This window comes from Aythya ferina (assembly GCF_964211825.1).
Source record: "Aythya ferina genome assembly, chromosome: Z".
Lineage (NCBI taxonomy): Eukaryota > Metazoa > Chordata > Aves > Anseriformes > Anatidae > Aythya > Aythya ferina.
Genome location: NC_140299.1, coordinates 21,854,293 through 21,874,997, shown reverse-complemented (window position 1 = coordinate 21,874,997; position 20,705 = coordinate 21,854,293).

The following is a 20,705-nucleotide window of genomic DNA, read 5'->3' as shown; positions in this document are numbered from 1 at the left end:
TTGCTTCACATTTTGCTTATTTTATCATGTAAGGAGGCATCGTAAACTGAAAAATGAGTAAGTCATGGGTGGGGGGCATATGAGTAATGTCAAATAGTGTGGCTGGATTTGAGCTTGTTCAAATTTTTTTTTTTTTTTTTTTTTTTTTTTAAAGATTTAAAACTATGTTTTCTCTCTCTTCATGTTACTAAAATGTGAAGCCAATACTGAAAGCTGACAGTGTAATTGATTACCCAGCAGAAAAAGAAGCTGTGTTGAGTAGGGCATCTCCTGCTCCTTTCTGGGTAGCACAGCCAAAAATAAGACCTGCAGCTCTGGTTCTTGCAAAGCATTCCCATGGAAATGTGCTTTTCTGATTGATCATGGTTTTAATATTCATCATTACATGTTTTGGAAATCTGACCCTTATGCTGCAGAAGACACATTTCTTATCAATCTTAAGGTCTTAATCTGTTTTACTGGTCGATATATTCTATATCTAATTCATTTTATTACATCTTTTCCATAAAACTTTTATTTCTTGAGTTAGAGTAGTGGATTCAAATCTTAGTCACCGAAGGCAATGAATGCTTACATGAAATGGATACATTCTATTCCACAACATATCTACTACCAACAAACTTGACTTTGTTGAGGTTATTAATGGAACTTTTTTTTTTTTTTTTTTTTTTTTTTTTGTAATTTTTATATATATATATATATGCACACATATAGTTAATGCATATCACAGAATTTCTAGGTTGGAAGAGACCTCAAGATCATCGAGTCCAACCTCTGACCTAACACTAACAAGGGATCTGGACAGGTTGGAGAGCTGGGCGATCACCAACCGCATGAAGTTCAATAAGAGCAAGTACCGGGTCCTGCACCTGGGACGGGGAAACCCTGGCTGCATGTACAGACTGGGCGATGAGACGCTGGAGAGCAGCCTAGAAGAGAGGGATCTGGGGGTCGTGGTAGACAGCAAGTTGAATATGAGCCAGCAGTGTGCCCTGGCAGCCAGGAGGGCCAATCGTGTCCTGGGGTGCATCAAGCACAGCATCGCTAGTAGGTCAAGGGAGGTGATTGTCCCGCTCTACTCTGCGCTGGTGCGGCCTCACCTCGAGTACTGTGTGCAGTTCTGGGCACCACAGTATAAAAAGGACATGAAACTGTTGGAGAGTGTCCAGGGGAGGGCTACGAAGATGGTGAAAGGCCTGGAGGGGAAGACGTATGAGGAACGGCTGAGGTCACTGGGCCTGTTCAGCCTGGAGAAGAGGAGGCTGAGGGGAGACCCCATCACAGTCTACAACTTCCTCGTAAGGGGGTGTCGAGAGGCAGGAGACCTTTTCTCCATTAACACCAGTGACAGGACCCGCGGGAACGGGGTTAAGCTGAGGCAGGGGAAATTTAGGCTGGACGTCAGGAGGGGGTTCTTCACAGAGAGGGTGGTTGCACACTGGAACAGGCTCCCCAGGGAAGTGGTCACTGCACCGAGCCTGTCTGAATTTAAGAAGAGATTGGACTGTGCACTTAGTCACATGGTCTGAACTTTTGGGTAGACCTGTGCGGTGTCAAGAGTTGGACTTGATGATCCTTTAGGGTCCCTTCCAACTCAGGATATTCTATGATTCTATGATTCTATAAGTCCTCCACTAAACCATTAAACCATAAACCATGTATATATATATATATATATATACACATATTTAATAAAAAGGCATCGGTTTACCAGCCTGAGTTTAAGGAGAAAGCATTTTGCACATTTTTCATTTTTGCAAAAGTTACCAAAGAAAGAATAATTTTTATTTTCTCTCACATTACCTTTTAAATATGTTCTACACAAAACACCAGGAATTTTCCATTCTCTCTTCTACACAGACAAGCAGTTAGACAGCACAAATGACAAATACCACATCTTTGGAAACCCAGCTTTAAGAAGAATCAGTATTCTAATTTAGAATGGATTTTGTTCTGAAATTAAAGCATCTGATGTCATAAATTTTATGCAAATTGAAAGCTTGAAATGTTTCAAATATTTGTTTATGAGATAATTTTCTGGAATATTTTGGGAGATTGTGATTGTCCTCCAGCAATTCTGAATGACAAATCACACATTTCAAACCATCTTGGGACTGTACTGTTTCTTCCTAAGCTACTGTCAGGAGAAACCATACAGAATTTCTGTTTTGTGCTAATCCTTATAGTGGCTTCACTACCAGCTTTCAAAGGTGGGATGACATGGAACTGTGTATTGTAAATACATTTGTTTGCCTAATGCTATTTTTTGTCTTCTAGCTTAATTGATTGCCATAAATTTAGACTTTGATGACTGTTACTGGCATTTCCCTCACTCTAGCCAACAATGGATGACTGTCCACCCACGAGTGGAATGAGAACCACCCACCACCAAGGCCAGCAGCTCACAGGACAGAGCTTCCCTTCTAATGGAATTTTTAATTGACTTTTTGATGTGTCACTTTCACATATTTCTTGCTGTTACATAGTGGAAGAGCACAGCTTTCTCTTCCTAATTAGAGTATTTTTGTGGTATGATGATTTTGTAATTTTAAGGCCCTGTGATCACCCAATCTGCTCAAATCTCAGTGGAATACCAATGAGCTTTTGATCTGGTTGTAATTCTTTCAGTTGATGCAATATTCCTAATATATTTAAACTAATTCAAATTCTAATTCTTTCTGGTTAACTTATCCTTTTGGTTATTGCTGCTTTCTTTCTAGGGTGAGATTAGGTTATATGTTGAGAATGGATCTGTCTTTATCTTTCTATTTGGAGATCTGGAAACCTGGAGAGCTTTCATGCACTCCTAGGAAGGTGTTATATTAGTAATATAATATGTAATATATAATATATACATATATATATATATATATATACATATATAATAATAAATATATGTAATATTGTTATATTAGTTTTTTGTTTGTTTGTTTGTTTTGTTTTGTTTTGTTTTGTGTTTTCCCCATGATTCACCTTTACTGGATTGTGTTTTAAAAGTGCTTGGTGTTGCCTATTAGTTTAATAATGCCTATGGCAATCATTTCCTGTTCTGAGTAATAAATAAATAAATAAATAAAATAAATAAAATCATCTTTATATTTTTTCAAAAATTTATAATCTTTCTTCACTGGCCTCAGCATTTATGGATATCAGTTTTAATCAAGCTTCATCCACAATTGCAATAGTATGATCTCTCTTGCATCCTTTACTCTGATGGGTTCCAAAATGAAGATTCCAAGCAGGAATGAGAAATAATATGCATATTGCTTGACACTGTTTAACTATTTGCAGCAGAAGGGAAAGGGGAAGCCATGCTCATACAAACTACTTCAAGACCTTAAGGTAATATTCACAAGATTTGTACTTTGCAACTGCAAATTTCGATAGAAATGTTCAGGAAGAAACAGTAATCTGAGTTGCTTTGGATTTATGAGAATTTTGATAGCTAAGACCTCTGCAAGATGCTGGGCCTGTATCCAAGTCCTGAGAGCCAATTCTATGCTAAAGAGCTTCTGCTTACAATAAGATTTCAAGAGCTCTGGGGGTTATGACAGGTTGGTCTTAAGAGGTGTGCTGTAAATAAGCACTTGCAAGAAACTGAGAGAAAATAATGTTCAGTATTCTGTTGTTTTCCACTGTATTGTTCTTATAAGGCAATAGCGACAGTGCTGCAGGGGTGGCCTCTGTGAGCAGCGCCCAGCAGCTGCCCCATGTCAGATCAGAGCCAGCCGGCTCCAAAAGGGACCCAGTGCTGACCAAAGCTGAGCCATGAGTGACACTGGTTGGGTCTCTGAAAGAGCAGATTGAAGAAAAACAAGCAGACAAACAAAAGGGCAAAAAAATCTGCTGCAAATCAGCAGCTGGGAGAGAGGAGTGAGAACCAGCCCTGCAGCCCTCAAAGGCAGTGCAGCAGCAGGGCAGGAGGTGCTCCAGGCACACGTCAGTGACACATGGGAAAGACTCCACAACCATAGGGTTGTAAAGTAGGTATACTTTATTGCGGTGCACTGGGAGCTCTGGGAACAGCTTCCCTCAAAAAGGTGTGCACCTGCCCAGTGGTTTCTCACAACTTTATACATGAATACTGTTACATATTACAGGAGCTCTAATACATATTTATTATTTTCCCGAAAAGGCAGACCTCTTCAAAGTACTCATTTCCATACTTAACGCCCTTAGATCCTCCCGGTTGTGCCTGCGCAATGTAGCCTGGTGGTTGTGGGCAGAGGTCTTTCAGGATGAAGGCAATGAGGAAGAGGTTAAACTTTTTACCTTTCTGGAGTTTAACCTTCTGTTGGACAGTATTTAGAAGTTTTTTGTTAATCTTTGCCGTATTTCCTGCCAACAAGTTGTACGTCCTTCCCTCATCCATTGGCCTAGAGGGATATCTTCCTTTTTACAAGTGCTTCTTGTAAGGCTCTCATCTACATCCCAGATTCTCATCTACATCCCTGATAAGCAGGATATTTTACTGTATATGTAGCTAAATATTAATTCGGAAAAGTTTTAGCATCTTACCCATCTCAGCAGCAGTTCCCCTGCGGCCTGTGGAGGGGCCCCTGGTGGAGCAGGCTGTCCCCCTGCAGCCCATGGGTCCCACATGGAGCAGATCTCCACGCTGCAGCCCCCCCATGGGTGGAGGAGCCCCCGGTGGAGCAGGTGGATGTGGCCTGGAGGAGGCTGCGGCCCATGGAGAGCCCCCGCAGGAGCAGGCCCCGGGCCGGAGCTGCAGCCCGTGGAGAGGAGCCCACGCAGGAGCAGGGGACCTGGGGGGAGCTGCTGCCCACCCGTGGGGGACCCGTGCTGGAGCAGTTTGCTCCTGGGGGATGGATGGACCCCGTGGGACAGAGCCGTGTGGGAGCAGTTCTTGAAGAGCTGCTGCCTGTGGGCAGACCCCACAGACGGCATCCCATGGGAGGGACCCTGCCTGGAGCAGGGGCAGAGAGGGACCGTGAAGGAGCAGTGGAGACAAATCGCCAAGGAATGAACCCCCAGTCTCTATTCCTCTGCACTGCTTGGGGGGAGGAGGTAGAGAAGAGTGGGGGGAAGGTGTTCTTAGTTTGCTTCTAGTTTCTCACTTCTGTAGTCTGTTAGTGTTTGTCAATAAATTAATCTCCCTATGTGGAATCTGTTTAGTCTGTGACAGTAATTGATGAGTGATCTCCCTGTCCTTATATCAACCCATGAGCTTTTATTTATTTATTTATTTATTTTTAATTGCATATTCTCTTCCTGTCCTTCTGAGAAGGGGGAGTCAGAGAGCTGAGTGGTGGATCTTAGCACCCCATTGGTGTGAAATCGCCATACCTTTTTCTATTTTAAATAGGACAAACCACATAGAGAAGAGTTAGCCAAGCACAGGCACCACCCACCCCATGCTTTAAAAAGATGGTTGAAGATGCTGCTATTTAAGACCCCAGAAGTTTACAGCCTGTGTAAAGACAGCTGTGCCCTGGAGAAGCCCTGCTGATGAGTCACTTGCTGAATATATCTTGTGTGGTTTCAAAGCACTTTGGGATCCTTTGTGATAAGTGTTATTACATAAGGACAAATATACCTCTGAGGCTTATGGCAGAAATCCTGGCTGCACTCCAGCTTGCAGTGCTGTTGGCAGACATCACCACAGCTTGTATCTGCTGACACCAGAAGAATCCAGCCACTAAAAGCATGTCAGACTCAAAAAGCTTTCTGCTAATTTATGTTCCTTCCAGTAGCTGGCTACTAAGAAAGAAAGTTAATGACCAAATCTCATCCATGCTGATGTGGTCACTGCTGAGTTGGCCTCTTTTTACCTGCCTTAGGCAGATTTGCTGTATGAACCAAGGCAGAGGGTAGAGAGAGAATCACTGTGACCATATGTCACAGAGGGCAAATTAACTAAATAAACAAACTTCTCTTTTCTTGGACACACAAAATTTGAACCCCTCATGCAGACCGAAAAACGTATCCCATATTTTACACTTAAATTGGTGTCGTGGTTCCGCTCGAGTGGGCAGCCGAGCTCCACCACAGCCGCTCTCTCATTCCCCCTCCTCAAACAGGAATGGGGAGAAAATATGTGAAAAGGGGCTCAAGGGTTGAGATAAGGATGAGAAAATCACGCAATAATTATTGTAACGGGCAAAACAGACTCGGCATAAGGAGTAAGGAGATAGTAAGATTTATTGCCTATTACTAACAAGCGAGAGAAGTGAGAAAACAAAGGAAAAAGCAAACCAAAAGCACCTTCCCCCCCATCCACCATCTTCCACCTCCTCCCCCTGAGCGGCACAGGGGAATGGGGGAATGGGGGTTATGGTCAGTCTACAGCACTTCTTCTCTGCCGCTCCTTCTTGGTCACTCTCGTCCCCTGTGCTGTGGGGTCCCACCCACAGGATGCAGTTCTTGATGAACTGATCCGGCGTGGGCTTCCCACAGGCAGCAGCTCATCCAGAACTGCTCCAGATATGGGTCCGTACCACGGGGTCCATCCCTCAGGAGAAAACTGCTCCAACCTGGCTCCCCTACGGGCAGCAGCTCCTGCCAGGTCACCTGCTCCTGCCTGCGTGGTCTCCTCTCCACAGGCTACAGGTCCGGCCCAGAATCTGCTCCGGCAGGGGTCTTCCACAGGCGGCAGCCTCTGTCGGTGCAGGGCCACCTGCTCCACCGTGGTCTCCTCCACGGGCTGCAGCGTGGAACCCTGCTCCACCGTGGTACTCCATGGGCTGCAGGGGGACATCCTGCTTCACCATGGTCCTCACCACAGGCCGCAGGGGACTTCTGCTCCGGCGCCTGGAGCACCTCTCCCCCTCCCTCTACACTGACCTTGGCACCTGCAAGGCTGTTCTCTCACTCCCGGCTGCTGTCTGGTGCAGCGTTTTTTCCCTGTCTTAAATATGCTCTCACAGAGGCGCAAAACAACATCGCTTATTGGCTCAGGTCTGGAAAACAATGGGGCCCTTCCCAAACATGGGGCAGCTTCTAGATCTTTCTCACAGAAACCACCCCTATGGCTCCCTGCTACCAAAACCTTGCCACGTAAACCCACTACAATTGGCAAGGAAGGGATTGCAGAATCTTTTAGCTGGGATAACTGAGTGAGCAGTCATGGACTAAGCTATTAAAGCTAGTGTGAAGATGCTCTTGGGGATTTGCTACTTAAGAAACCGACTAGATTTTTTTTTAAACCTTGACAGAGAAACTAGTCATGAGAGCCTCAGTGTTTTCAAGGGCACTGGAGGCAGTCTGCTAAATTGATTTGGACTGACAAAAGCATACAGATTGAGGAAGCTCTATCTCAAAGATCTATGTAATTTGGTTGTACTTCAGGCATCAAAATTAAACATAATGATAACCAGGACTTCCTGCTAATGAAATGAATATTCTTTCAGTTTTGTAGGTTCCTTGTTAATGCTACCAAACTGCAATCGCTTAAATTATTTTTAAGTAGTACACATGTTTTTTGAAAAGGACGTATGAGCTAGAAGTAGTTCACTTTTTCAGGATAGCCATTACAGTTCTGTGGTTAAGCTTCCAGCCCTGTTTTCATTATAAATTAATTATACAATTTCCCAGCCCAATCAGCTAATTTGTAAGTGAACCTTGAGTTTAGGACTGCTTGATGGTTTCAGCAATGACTATCCATATGAAGACAGGTTAGCACTCACTGGATTGCTTTCCCATGGAGAAAACACCATCCTTGAGTCACTCACTAAATCTGAAAGAGGCAGAATTGAGAAGCAATCCTCTCATTATCTGACAGCCTAATTGCTAGACCACCCTTCCTGTCTCATTCTGGTATTTATGCATCTTTATCCTCCTTTCAGGGAAAAGGATTGTGGAACAACTATCTGCAGACATTTTTGTAGTGTGCAAAAATATAAATCCTCTTTTTTTTTTTTTTTTTTAAATTTATTTTATTATTACATGCTTAGATATTTTAGCTGTAACAAAATGCTAAACTTTTAAGGTTACAAATAGAAAAATCACTGATTTGGGTGTTGCGTGACCAGTATTGTCAGCCACAGAGGTCTGGGTTTCTTTCTTTCTTTCCTAAACTCCCATTGTCCTTTAATAGAGGTTTTTGGCTTTATAATAATGGAATGTAGAAAAAGAGGCTCAAAAATATATTAGGTATCTCAGTCCTTAGTGCTCCCTCACTATGTAGGGGCTTCAGATATATGTGCTACATAGATGTAGTATTCAATAGAAATAATGATGGTATAACATTATGGAATTAGCTTATGAATATATTAAGGAATGAATGCTAATGATAATAAGTGAAGCCTTTGACCAATGTTATCTGCTCTACAGTCACCAACAGCACATTATACCAGCATTTAAATTCCTGTTCAGTTAAACTGTTGAAGCATATCTGCAGTAGCCCCTTCTGATCATCCCCTTTGGTGGGAGAAAAGCATCCTGCCTTCACTGAGGCCAGGGAGGGTGGAGTTTCAGCCAATGCTTGTGGAGCCCGTTGATCCAGATAAGTCTTTAGTGCTCTTGCATAGCTTTCCCTGCAGAGATAGTGAGGGGAGCTCCTTAGCCAGGTGTCAAGAGCTTCCTCCTTGCATTCAGTCCCCTCAGCTGCATACACTGCTTAATCATTGTTGATCCTCTTTCAAACTTCTCTATTTCTTCCTACTTATGAAAGTTGAGATTTAACTTTAAAAATCTCATAATATATTAGTTCCTTGACAGATCTGTCAGTTCCAAGTCCTTGATATCCAAAGGCTCCTGCAGCTTTGAGCCCTTGCAACAGGAGAGTCCAGCAGCCTTGGAAGTCTTCTTTCCTGCCAGAAAATTGAATTTTCTACCCCTTCCCCTTGGAAGTACTAGCTCTGGATCCTCTCCTGAGGAGGGTAGTGGGAATAACATTTCAGTAAACCATAAAACGTTATCTATGTCTTTCTACTCCCTAGAATATTTCCATTGAGATCTTTTGAAATCTTTTCTGCAGCTTTGCTACTTCAGTAACCCTGCCACAGAAACTTAACGAAAAGAGACAGATCTTTTCAAGGGCTTTCAAGGGCTGATGTAACCACCATTTGCATTCACCATGTGAATGTGTTGGGCCTCCTCTAAACTGATAGTATCAAATACACTTGCAGAAATCAACAGATCAGTGCTTAAGAAGAGATGAGTTAGAAAGAGGAAAAGAGCAGAACAGTGACCTCATTATAGTATTAGTCATTTATGATGAGATACAACAGTAGAGCTGTCAGTTACAGTCAGTTGAGATTCAATTTACCGGGGTCCAATGAAAAACCTGTTTGGAAAAACCTGTTTTGCTGTTGGAAAAGGCATATGTGCAGTTGTGGAATCAAATGTTTTTCAGAGATTTAAAATTATTTGTAAGGAAACAACTGAAACTGGAAAATTGGAAATTGAAATTGGAAATCAGAAAAATGTTAACCTTTCCCTTGCCAGTCAGTGAGGGGGGACGCTTTAGGTTAGACTAAGAGAGACATTTAAAGGTACAACAGGTATGTATGCATATGAAGCTTTCATTATAGGCATTTTAAAATAAAATGGATTGTATAATTCATCAGCACAATGTGCCCTAGCTGTTGGTATTACAAGTAGGGTGTCTGCATTCAAACAAGAAATACTTATAGAGTTCAAAACTGATTTAAAGCAGTCATATGATTTTTCAGTCTGATACTTGATGTAGAAAGACATGTAAATTTTTTACAGTATCTAAATGTCTAAAGATGTAGCTTCATGTCTCAGATTTTAGGTGTCACCAGAACTGATGGAATAAGAATACAAAACAAAATCAGAGTTAGTTACCTTTTTGCTTTCAAAAAAATTTAATACATGACTCAGATTTTTTGGTATCTAAATATGTATGAGAGTATGGCTTGCAATTCCACACTGGAAAACAGACAGCTGAGAATATCTCTTTAGATGATGAGTGAAGTTTGCTATGTTGTTTAGCATTGTTCTCTTGGTAAGTGGGGAAAAACAATAAGAACAAATAATAATAAAAAAACAACAATAATAACAAAACCTTGTTACCTAAGTCAGTAAAGTGGAGAGGAATTTGTAAGGTCAATAGCTGGTTTGTCTCATCTATCTTATACACTTGGTACTGTGTTAATGACTTCACAGATGCACCATCCCCAGTAGAGACAGTTGTTTAAAGAAAAAAAAAAAAAAAAAAAAAGTAAATGTTGATCATTTTAGTCCTAATGAGCTTAAACTGAAGGATGTTATCCAGTGGCTGAAGAACACTCATATTTAGAAATCAGGTTAAAATGATTCCTCAAGTGTCCAAAAACCAGGGGTCTTCATGCATGAAGAATCTCTTAATGTTTATAAGGTTACAAACCTTGGCTAATGTTTTATATTTTGAATAAAACCTGCTATGTCCACTTAAACCTGTCCCAAGCTCTCCTTGAATTTTTTGAAGTTCTTATAGCACCTCTGACTACTTTGCATCTCCATAATGAAGACTTTTGCGTACCCTTTGGCAGCCTGAAGTTGGAGGGAGTTCTTGCTTTTCTGTTTTGATTCCTCTGTTTTGCAATATATTTCTGGTCATAACTTGTTTGAAGACAGCATGCCAGTTTTCCAGTTGAAATTGTGTGGCTGAAAGCTGGGAATATATTAGTCCTTGCTATTTATAGTGATAGAAGGGCTCAGATGGTGCAGATACAGGGTTCAGAGCATTATGACTGCATTGTGAATCACATACTGGTGTTGCTACAGTCTGACAGGCAGCTTTTGGAAGAGCTGACTAAGGGGAGCACATGTGCATTAGAGGAAAAAATAAATAAACAAATGTGTGGAAAAGCAGGGTTTTGTATACAGCTCTCTGGAGAAGGCAAGTAGGTGGGATGCAGTGGGAATTTGTATCTGTTCCTAGAGAGCAGTACAGGGATGTGTCTGTGGAGCCTCCTCAGTAAAAGTAGCTTAGGAGACTCTTTGGTAATGCTGGTGAGTGCTGGGACTGATATACTGATAGCACTGATACAGAGGAGCTGTCCCTGACACTGCCCAGTCCAACTAAGTCATGCTTATACCATTACCAGAGTATTGAAGAGTTTGGAAATGTGGGACTTGGGACTATTCTGCGCCAGACTTCTCGCAACCACAAACAAGACTGATCTACAATGGCAGAACAAGGAGGATAAGTTGCATTATACAAAGGCCAGACATTGAAATGATTTCATAAATTCATAACTAAGGAGAAATTGCAGAAGCCCTGTATAAGGCAGAAGAAAACATCTTCTCTGATTAAAGCAGGGCTTGTATTTATTAAAGAAAAAGAGAGATATATAATGAATGTTCACATTTAATCCCTGGGTGTCAAAAGACACATCAGTAAGGCAGTGTCACAGCAGTGTGTTTGTATTCAGAAACACAAATGAAAATACTGGCTGTATGTGAAATTGCTGTATTTGCTCATGCCATGACTGACTGCACATGTACTGTTAAGTGGATATGTGCATTCAGTGCTTAAGCAGACCAAGCCTCTGTGCTTTGGAGAACTTGCTGTGCAAGTTAATTAAAATTTGAAGTCTGTATTAACTGCTTCATTTTCTGTGGTAGCTACTGAACGAAGTTTATTGCCTCCTGTGAATTGAGAGGGGAAAAAAAAAGATACTTCTGTGATCTAATTCAGAATCTTTTATAAATGTCAAACACTGCATTATTGCAAGGGGTAGTTCTTTGTCCAGGAGTGTAATATATGTCTATACTGCAACAGACTTGTTAATCACATTTTCAGATAGCCTGGTTTCTCTTCACTCCTTCTCTCCAGTCTTCAATTACTAGTTCAAACACTGAGAATGTTTCTGCTTACTAAGTCTTTAAAGGTTATTGATAGCATTAACCAAAAAATGGAGTGCTACAAAAAACTGGGGATGGATATTAGGAAGATTAAGACACTGCCTAATTTGACAACCTTGATTGATAGGTTTATTGAGTATGAACTGTACCTTGCAGAATTTCACCTCACCTTGTTTTCTCAAACAATGAGAAAGTGGCTTAAAGTCTTTAATCAGCCATCCTCTTTCTCCAGAAACAGAGACATGTTTTCACTGATGTTTATTCCAAATGGCTGGAAATACTAGAAACTGATTCAGGAGTGATCTTTAACCTTTTGTTGTTACTAGTGAATACTGGAAGCCTAATACATTATTTTCATGATAGTACAAAGCAGGGAGGGAACAAGGAGAAACAACTTCATAACTCTACCAAAGCAAAGTCTCTGTGGGGCCTAAAGCTAGAAGGCAGATGGCTGCTTTAGAGAGCTGAAGGTCACTGATGAGAAGTATCTCCACAGGAGTCTCAGCCTGTTTATCTGAGATGTGCAGTGAACATGCAGAAGGGTCCAAATGTTTCCCTGAGCTCAATTTGCTGTTTGTTTCTTCCTGTTACTAGGAATTTGGGTGAGCTGTTGGCATGAGCATCAGCACAGCCCAAGTTCTGTGATCTAGCTTTAGTTTGGGAGCTATGCTTGAAATGACAAATAGTCCCAAGTTATAATAGCTCTGTATGAAGAGCTTCCCTATCTACTCCCCTCATCTCAGAGTTTAGGAGAAACACATCCCAGGGGAGAAAAATAAGTGAGCTAGACTAGCCTCTGTGAATGGTGTGGCTTTTTTGTGCTGCTTAGATTCTGAAATATTAAAATGGCCCTTAAAGATGTTCTGTAGCAGACAGAAGAGATCAGCTTTATTGCAAATATAATTCATGGCACAGATATCATGAGCACACAGAGAAAATGTCAGATTAGATACATCTGCTGCAGCTCCAGTGTGACTGTGTAAGAAATAACCTCAGATTTGAGGTTCTTTTGTTAGCTAGCAGCTTAAAGCAATTTATATCATGTTTAGGCCCAGATACCTGCTGTTTTAAAGAACAGATGATTCACAAAATGTGGTAGATGTCCTAGATGTGAAAAATCCCTCCCTTACCTGATTGTTCACGTTTAGTGATGAGGCACCAGCAGCTGTGGATTCCCCTTGCTTGTCAGAGACAAGCAAGACCAGAGACACAGAAGACCTAAAAAGGAATGCTGGGATGTGTATGCTGCATAAAAGGTAAGAACTCAGGAGGGAGGAGCTACCTAATGAAAAGAGATGTGAACTCACAAAAATATTGTTTCCCTCTGCAAATGTCACCTCCTCAATATTTAGTTCCTGGTGGGTCTATTTATTACAGTCCAGTCATATTAATTCAAATGTTTGTTTGTGCTGGCATCACAGGTAGAAAGGTTTGAAAAGCACAAATGACATTAGCAGCAAGGAAGATGGAAAGGAGGTTTGACCATTGGCGTAAAGGACTGTCAGTAAAAGGGAAAAAAAATTGGAATGCTTAGCACATTAAATCTGAAAACCACCCTTTTAATATTGCAACTGAACCCCTGTTATATAGTTCAGGTAAAGTAAATTTCATGTTGGAACCATATTAATTATTTTGCTACCTTCTTCGTATGACTAACAATAAAGGTTTTAATTACAGTATCTCATGGTCCTACTTGCACAGGATCCACGCCCTATTTATTTAGGCTGTATTAAACACATGGGTACATTTCTGGGAATATTTTAGATAAAATGAAAGCATTTGTGTCCAATATGTACTCTCTAGAAACCATGAAAGAATAAAAATAGCAGATCATAGAGGAAGTGCATATTTTGAAGGTGCAGGGGAGGAGTTTTGTGTAATGAAAAGAGCTCCATGTGATTTGCCTAAGCTTGCTGCAGTTCCATTTACAGCAGCTCTCCATACCTAAGGGAGCCCTAAGGTTGATACAAGTCCCAAAGTGGCTGAAAACATATCAAAATATATGCAGTTGCAGGAAACTGTGGCAGAGACATTCCTGTTTCTTTAGGCAATCCATTTTACCTACAGGGACCCTGCCACCAAGGTCCCCAATACCCCATCATGATGCTTCTATGTCTTACAGCCCATAAATTAATTTTTCTCCCTGCTTCCTTAGCTTTGAAATCTCTCCTGCAGGGCCATGTTCAATTTGCTTTATGTGACCCCTCCTTACTTTACTATACATTTCATCATTTCAGCTTGTTAGAAGTTGCATTGAACAATTTCCTTGTGCAGCAACAATCTTTTTTTTTTTTTTTTTTTTTTACTTTCCTCCTTCTAATTACATCGATATAATTCTGAAAGAAATCAGTTGACTTCAATAGAATTCATTCAGAATTACACCATTTTAATAGTGATAACAATTTGGTCTGAAGGAATCATAAAATATCCTGATTTGGAAGGAACCCAAAAGGATCATTGGGTCCCCTCCTGGGCCCCCAAAAGGCCACCCAAAAAATCACACCATGTCTGAGAGCATTGTCCAAATGCTTCTTGAACTCCAGCAACTTGGTGCCATGACCACTGCCCTGGGGAGCGTTTCCCAGTGCCCAACCACCCTCTGGGTGCAAAACCTTTCCTTAACACCCAGCCTGACCCTCCCCTGTCCCATCTCCATACTGTGCCCTTGGGTTCTGTCTCTGCTCACCAGACAGAAGAGTTCAGAAAAGGAAGAAAGGGCTATACAAAATCTTAGCTTCAAATTTTAATTAGCTTTCATAGTAGATGAAAAGCAAATAAGACAAGATAATGGCATATTGTCATATAATTTATAACTGTCTTTCATAATATAAAACGTGTAACCTGGCAGTATTCATTTATAAAATGAATTCCCTGTCCCCAGCCTTCTTTCTTCAAATGCATCTTCATGAAAGGCACAGAGAATAAAGGGACCAGAGTCAAGGCCCTTTCTGGATCTTCTAAGCAAAGTTTAACCCCATGTTTTCATAGACAATACATGCTTATGTGTATTTTGAAGCCCAAATCTTTAATGGTTTTAAAGATATGGAAATATGGTGATATAATATTACAAGTAATTTTTCTAGAGTTTTTATTCATTTATGTTTTTTTGTTGTTGTAGTTTTAATTTATATGTTTTTAATGACTGTTATCTTTCCCAGGATTCTCACTTTGAAGGCTGATTGGCAATACTCTCTGGTGTATACAACATATGCTAATCCTTTTGTTTATGAAGGTAAATGCAATTACAGACACTGCCAGTCACATACTCTGTCACCTCTTCCATGGCATTTATCCACATGGGTGAATAAGTGTCATTCAAAACACAATACAAATTAGTTGTCTCTCCTGGTGAGGAAAGAGTAGACTGACAATTTCCCACAGCACTTATTAATTTATAGATACTGCATGGTACACTACTTTATGCAAACAATCTGCTGATAGATTTTTTTTAAGAAAAGTTTTGTGATGATCATTCTTAAATCTTTTGTCTTAGAAAAACTTATAAATGAATGCAAACTTTTTTTTCTTGTGATTTAGTAGTACTGAAAGTATTACAGAAAAAAAAAAAAAAAGCCGAAGTATGTTAAAAGCAAATGATTTCTGCAAAGCTGACGAAAAACAGAATGCCTACAGCATCTCATGGATGAAAAATGGATTCTTAAACAGTGTATATGAAAGAAAAAACAAGTTAAAAATATTCAGTAATTCTGAGGTATGTGATTAGATTGCTCAAGTAGTTGAAAATTGCTCTATGAAAATGTATAGGTCTGATGAAGAAACAAATGCTGGTACAAATTCTTGGTAGCACTTTACAGAAGTAGGTTCTACATCTAGATGGTCTACTTAAGTGAACACTTTAGACCTAACCAAACCTTTCTTTTATGTTTTGCTTCTCCCAGGAGTGGGGAAGTAAAATTCCCCAGATTTAGTGCCACTCACGATAAACATGGTGTCAATGGTAAAATAATTGCAAACTTCACCTAAAATAGACATAGGGCTGTGATTCCTAGCCTGCTTGTCATCACTGAGTGGAAGGTGTTAATGAGAGACATTAAGGCAGAGAGCTCTCCTGTCTGGAAAAATGTGAAGAGGTTCTGATTTCAGGGTTACTTTGGTTTATGTTAAAAGACCGTTTGGAAACACCAGGGCTTTAGAGTGACCTGCAGAACTAGCAAGACATTTCACTCATCATATGTTCCAGATATTTGGTGTCTCCAAAGATATTCAGCTTCTATCTAGTCTCAGAGAGCAAAGTCCATTGCTTTTATTTCTATGTATGTAAAAATAAAATAAAATAAAATAAAATAAATCATATGGTGTATACAGAAAAGAATTACATGGTATGGGATGGCAATTGCATAATTTTTACATGTGAAATCTCTTCTTATCCACAACTACACTGAGGCAGAAAGTTTCATAGTCTATACAAAACCTTTTTTTTTTTTTTTTTTTTTTTTTTTGTATTGAACCCAGAGGACCCTAAAACACAATCCTCACAAATAACCTGTGAGCATTTAACTGCTTAATTATTGTTTAAAAGACCTACTGGGATCTCCACTTGACATTTCAAATGGAAGGGCACATGGAAGTGAGTCTGCTTCCTGGCTGTAACTGAGGGCTGTGCTGCAGTTTTCTGTTGAGGTGCTCTGACTAGATAGGCTGCCTCTCAAGAGCCTTTGGTGAGTCTTTGAATAGTTTCTGGATACCAGGAAAATGAGAGGCATATAGTTTCTGAGTTGGAGCAGTTCTGTATGTGCCCAGAAGTCATAACTGAGGGTGCTCAGGGCAATTTCAGACCAAAAATCAGGGAGCCTATAGAGTTCAGGCATCTCCAGGAGAAAGCAGCTGTCAAGCTGGGACACCATATTTTGTTGAGTCTGTTTATAGGTGCTTAAACTGTTATATTTTTAAAGCTAACTTTGAATATTATAAGCTTACTAGAGTTAAAATTGTCAGCAAGATAACTGTCATCACACTTTGCTTTCTATACTGATGCAGAAAGATCAAGATTTTGGGGTTTAGGTAAGGCAGTTCACATCGTATCCAACTCTGTTGTACCAGTCATTCAACTGTAGTTGGTATTTATTTGTCCCTGGACAAATGTCAGAGATGATATAAAATGCCAAGAAACTATTTGTTTCGTAATTTGAGAACAGCGTTGTATTCATCTGTTAATTTAGTTCTGCTTCACGAATAACATGGGTAATTTTGTGAGAGCCATTATGGTCTGGATGAGTAACTTGTAGTATAGACTACACCAGTGACAAGGTATTTAGTTTATCTCTGCAAATCTGGTTGCAGGTCATGAAGTTATTTGAATTATGTTTATTTATTTATTTATTTATTTATTTATTTATTTTTATTTTTTATTTATTTGTTTGTTTATTTTCAGACATATACACTGGTCTTTAGGTTTCACCTGGTTTAGATACTGATTTGATACTGAAACTTAAAGAAGATAAATATTTCAAAACTACATTGCCATTTCTTTCATAACCTAAGTTATGGGACATTAGAAGAACTGAAAATTTAAAATTGAAAGAATCTGATAAATTATTGTGGTAGCATCAGTATTGATATTGTTACATTCAATCCATCTTGCTTATATTTATATAAGAACGGTGATATATGGTGTCATTGGTCTGATGATATTTTCATTTTATGAGTAGATGATAGTTCTTTTTAGCTCTCTGATATAACTGAGTATACTTAGACAGTTGTTTAAAGCTTGAATTTTTTGTCAGTCTTCCTGTATGAATAAATTCCACCCTGAGTTTTTATGGTGGCTATACTCAAGTTGCACAACTTAGATCCTTTAAATACATGTTTTAGGCTTTCTGTACATTTATTCTCTAGAAAGGCAGACAGTCATGCTTGGTGTTGGACCCCTATTTTCCAATTATTGTAATATAGCAGACCTAATTCTATCTGTTTACTGTAAGCACTTTCACTCAGGGACATCTGGCGAGGACACTAATTAGACCATCTCCAAATCAGCCCCTCTTCAAGCCAAAATATAGTTTATTTCTTTCTTCAAGATACAAGGCATATCATGCAAGAAGTGAAAGTGGTACAAAAAAGGCTTTGTCTGGGTCTGTCACTCTTGCTACTTCATGCAACAGAAACAACAGGTGATAGGAAACTCTGGAGTGCAAAGTGTTGTTGGTAATCAGCTACACTGAGTGTTTTCTTTCCTCTGCCATCCACAGAATGTGTGTCTTAACAAGTGGACATCCACACACGCATTAACAAGGCAAAAAAAAAAGTGAGAAATCCAATTTCACACAGAATCACACAGAACCATCTAGGTTGGAAGAGACCTTTTCCAAGATCACCTAGTCCAATCTCTGACCTAACACTAACAAGTCCTCCACTAAACCGTATCACTAAGCTCTACATTTAAATGTCTTTAAAGATCTCCAGGTATGGTGACTCAACCGCTTCCCTGGGCAGCTCATTTCAATACCTAACAATCCTTTTGGTAAAGAAGCTTTTCCTAATATCCAACCTAAACCTCCCCTGGTGCAACTTTAGCCCATTCCCCCTTATCCTTTCACTGGGCACATGGGAAAATAGACCAAACACCACCTCTCTACAGCCCCCCTTTAAGGTACTTATAGAAAGTGATAAGGTTGCCCCTGAGCCTCCTCTTCTCCAGACTGAACAACCCCAGCTCCCTCAGCTGCTCCTTGTAAGACTTGATCTCCAGACCCCTCACCAGCTTTGTTGACCTTCTCTAGACATGCTCCAGGGCCTCAATATCCTTCTTGTAGTGAGGGACCCAAAACTGAACACAGTATTCGAGGTGCAGCCTCACCAGAGCAAAGTACAGGGGGACAATCACCTCCCTAGCCCTGCTGGCCACACTGCTTCTTATACAAGCCAGGATGCTGTTGGCCTTCTTGGCCACCTGAACATGCTGCTGACTCATATTCAGCCGACTATCAACCAGTACTCCCAGGTCCTTCTCTGCCGGGCAGCTTTCTAATCACTGATCTCCCAGTGCTACAGTGCCTGTAGCACTGCTTGGGGTTGTTGCGCCCCAGGTGCAGGACCCAGCACTTGGCCTTGTTGAACTTCATGCAGTTGACCTCAGCCCATCGGTGCAGCCTATCCAGATCCTGCTGCAGAGCCTTCCTACCCTCGAGCAGATGGACTCGTGCACCTAACTTGGTGTCATCTGCAAACTTACTGATGGTGCATTCAATCCCCTCATCCAGGTCATCAAAAAAGATATTAAAGAGAATTGGCCCTAATACTGAGCCCTGGAGGACTCCACTAGTGACTGGCCTCCAACCGGATTTAGCTCCATTCAGCACAACTCTTTGGGCCCGGCTATCCTGCCAGTTTTTAACCCAATGAAGCGTACGCCAGTCAAAACCAAGAGTAGCCAGTTTCTTGAGGAGAATGTTGTGGGAAACAGTGTCAAAAGCCTTACTGAAATCAAGGTAGACCACATCCACTACCTTTTCCTCATCCACTAAGTGCATCACTTTGTCATAGAAGGAGATCAGGTTCGTCAAGCAGGACCTGCTTTTCATAAGCCCATGCTGACTGGACCTGATCACCTTGTTGCACTGCAAACAGGACAATTTGATGACTCGGAACACTTTTTAAGGTGATAGAACTTCACACCACTTAAAACTTAACCTCGTTTATTTAGAGGGAAGCTAAACCAAACATAATGAACCCAGGTCTCCTCAATGCTAAGCTGCATTTTTTTGCACTGCAACCTTTGGAGATGTGAGGAAAACTAAGCCAGTGCCCCACAGCAGAGTTGCAGTGAGGTAGAGTTGGCCAAACAGAAGCTGAAGATTTCCAGAGGGACTTGACTTTCCTTACTTACCTTCCTCCCAGCATGAAGCATCTTTCTCAACACCCCACATTATACTCTTCATGTCAAGGCTGTGCCTTAAAGTATGATAACATTTCAAATAAAAATTGTCATCTCCAAAACCTAAAAAGAAAAAAGAAAATATCAGCTCATACATCCATGAGCTGAAAGAAAACAAACAAACAAACAAACTGAAATAGTTTGTTTCAACAAAAGGCTTTCCTTCCAGTGTTTCTTCTAACTAGAAAATTGTAAAACAGCTTTTTCTACTGAAAATGTCAGTTTACAAGAAGTGACACTGTTTGGCCTAACTCTCCCAGCTTCCCAAACATTGTTACTTCAGATGTTACTTTCTTTTTTTTTTTTTTTTTTTTTTTTTTTCATGAAAAGTTTTTGCATAGAATTGTATGGAATTGTATGGCTATGTCTGCTTTGGGAAGATGAAATTTATCAGTATATTTATTCCTAACTACTGGAGCACCATTGAGATGGACGGAACATAGCGATTCACTTTCTCAGATTCTTTCTTTAAATCAAAGGGGAAAATACCTTGTTAAAAAATCATGCTTGCAACTGAATAACAGCTGAAATACCATCCAAAGATACATGAGCATAATTCAGTTTGAGAATTCAAACTGGAGATCTCAAAATGATGACCTACAAATGAAAATTTAGACTATATTCCCTTTTTGGATGCTGCAATCACCATTTCACTTTATCTTGTATGAAAAGGTATGGGGAAAAGAAAAAGTTGAGGCTTACTTGTAGTCTTGTTGGCTTCAGGCTGCTCTGGGCACTGAGCAGGGGCAGTGGGTAGCCCAGTGGCTCAGTTTCACTCTATGCCTGTGAAACATTCAGCATTTCAAGACCAGTGTGCATATTTCTTGATGAGAAATTAATTAGTTCTGTTCAGTTCTCTATTATCTAGGAAATGTGGAGTTAGGATGCTTTAGAAAAAGAAAAAACAGGAAAATACAGAATCTCTTGGTATCTGTTACTTCTCAGGGCAACTACTGTGCTGCAGGTACAGCATGCTAGAGTCCAGTAGTGCTTGTTTCTTTGGACATAGATTTGTCTCTGTTGAGCAGGCGTAGCT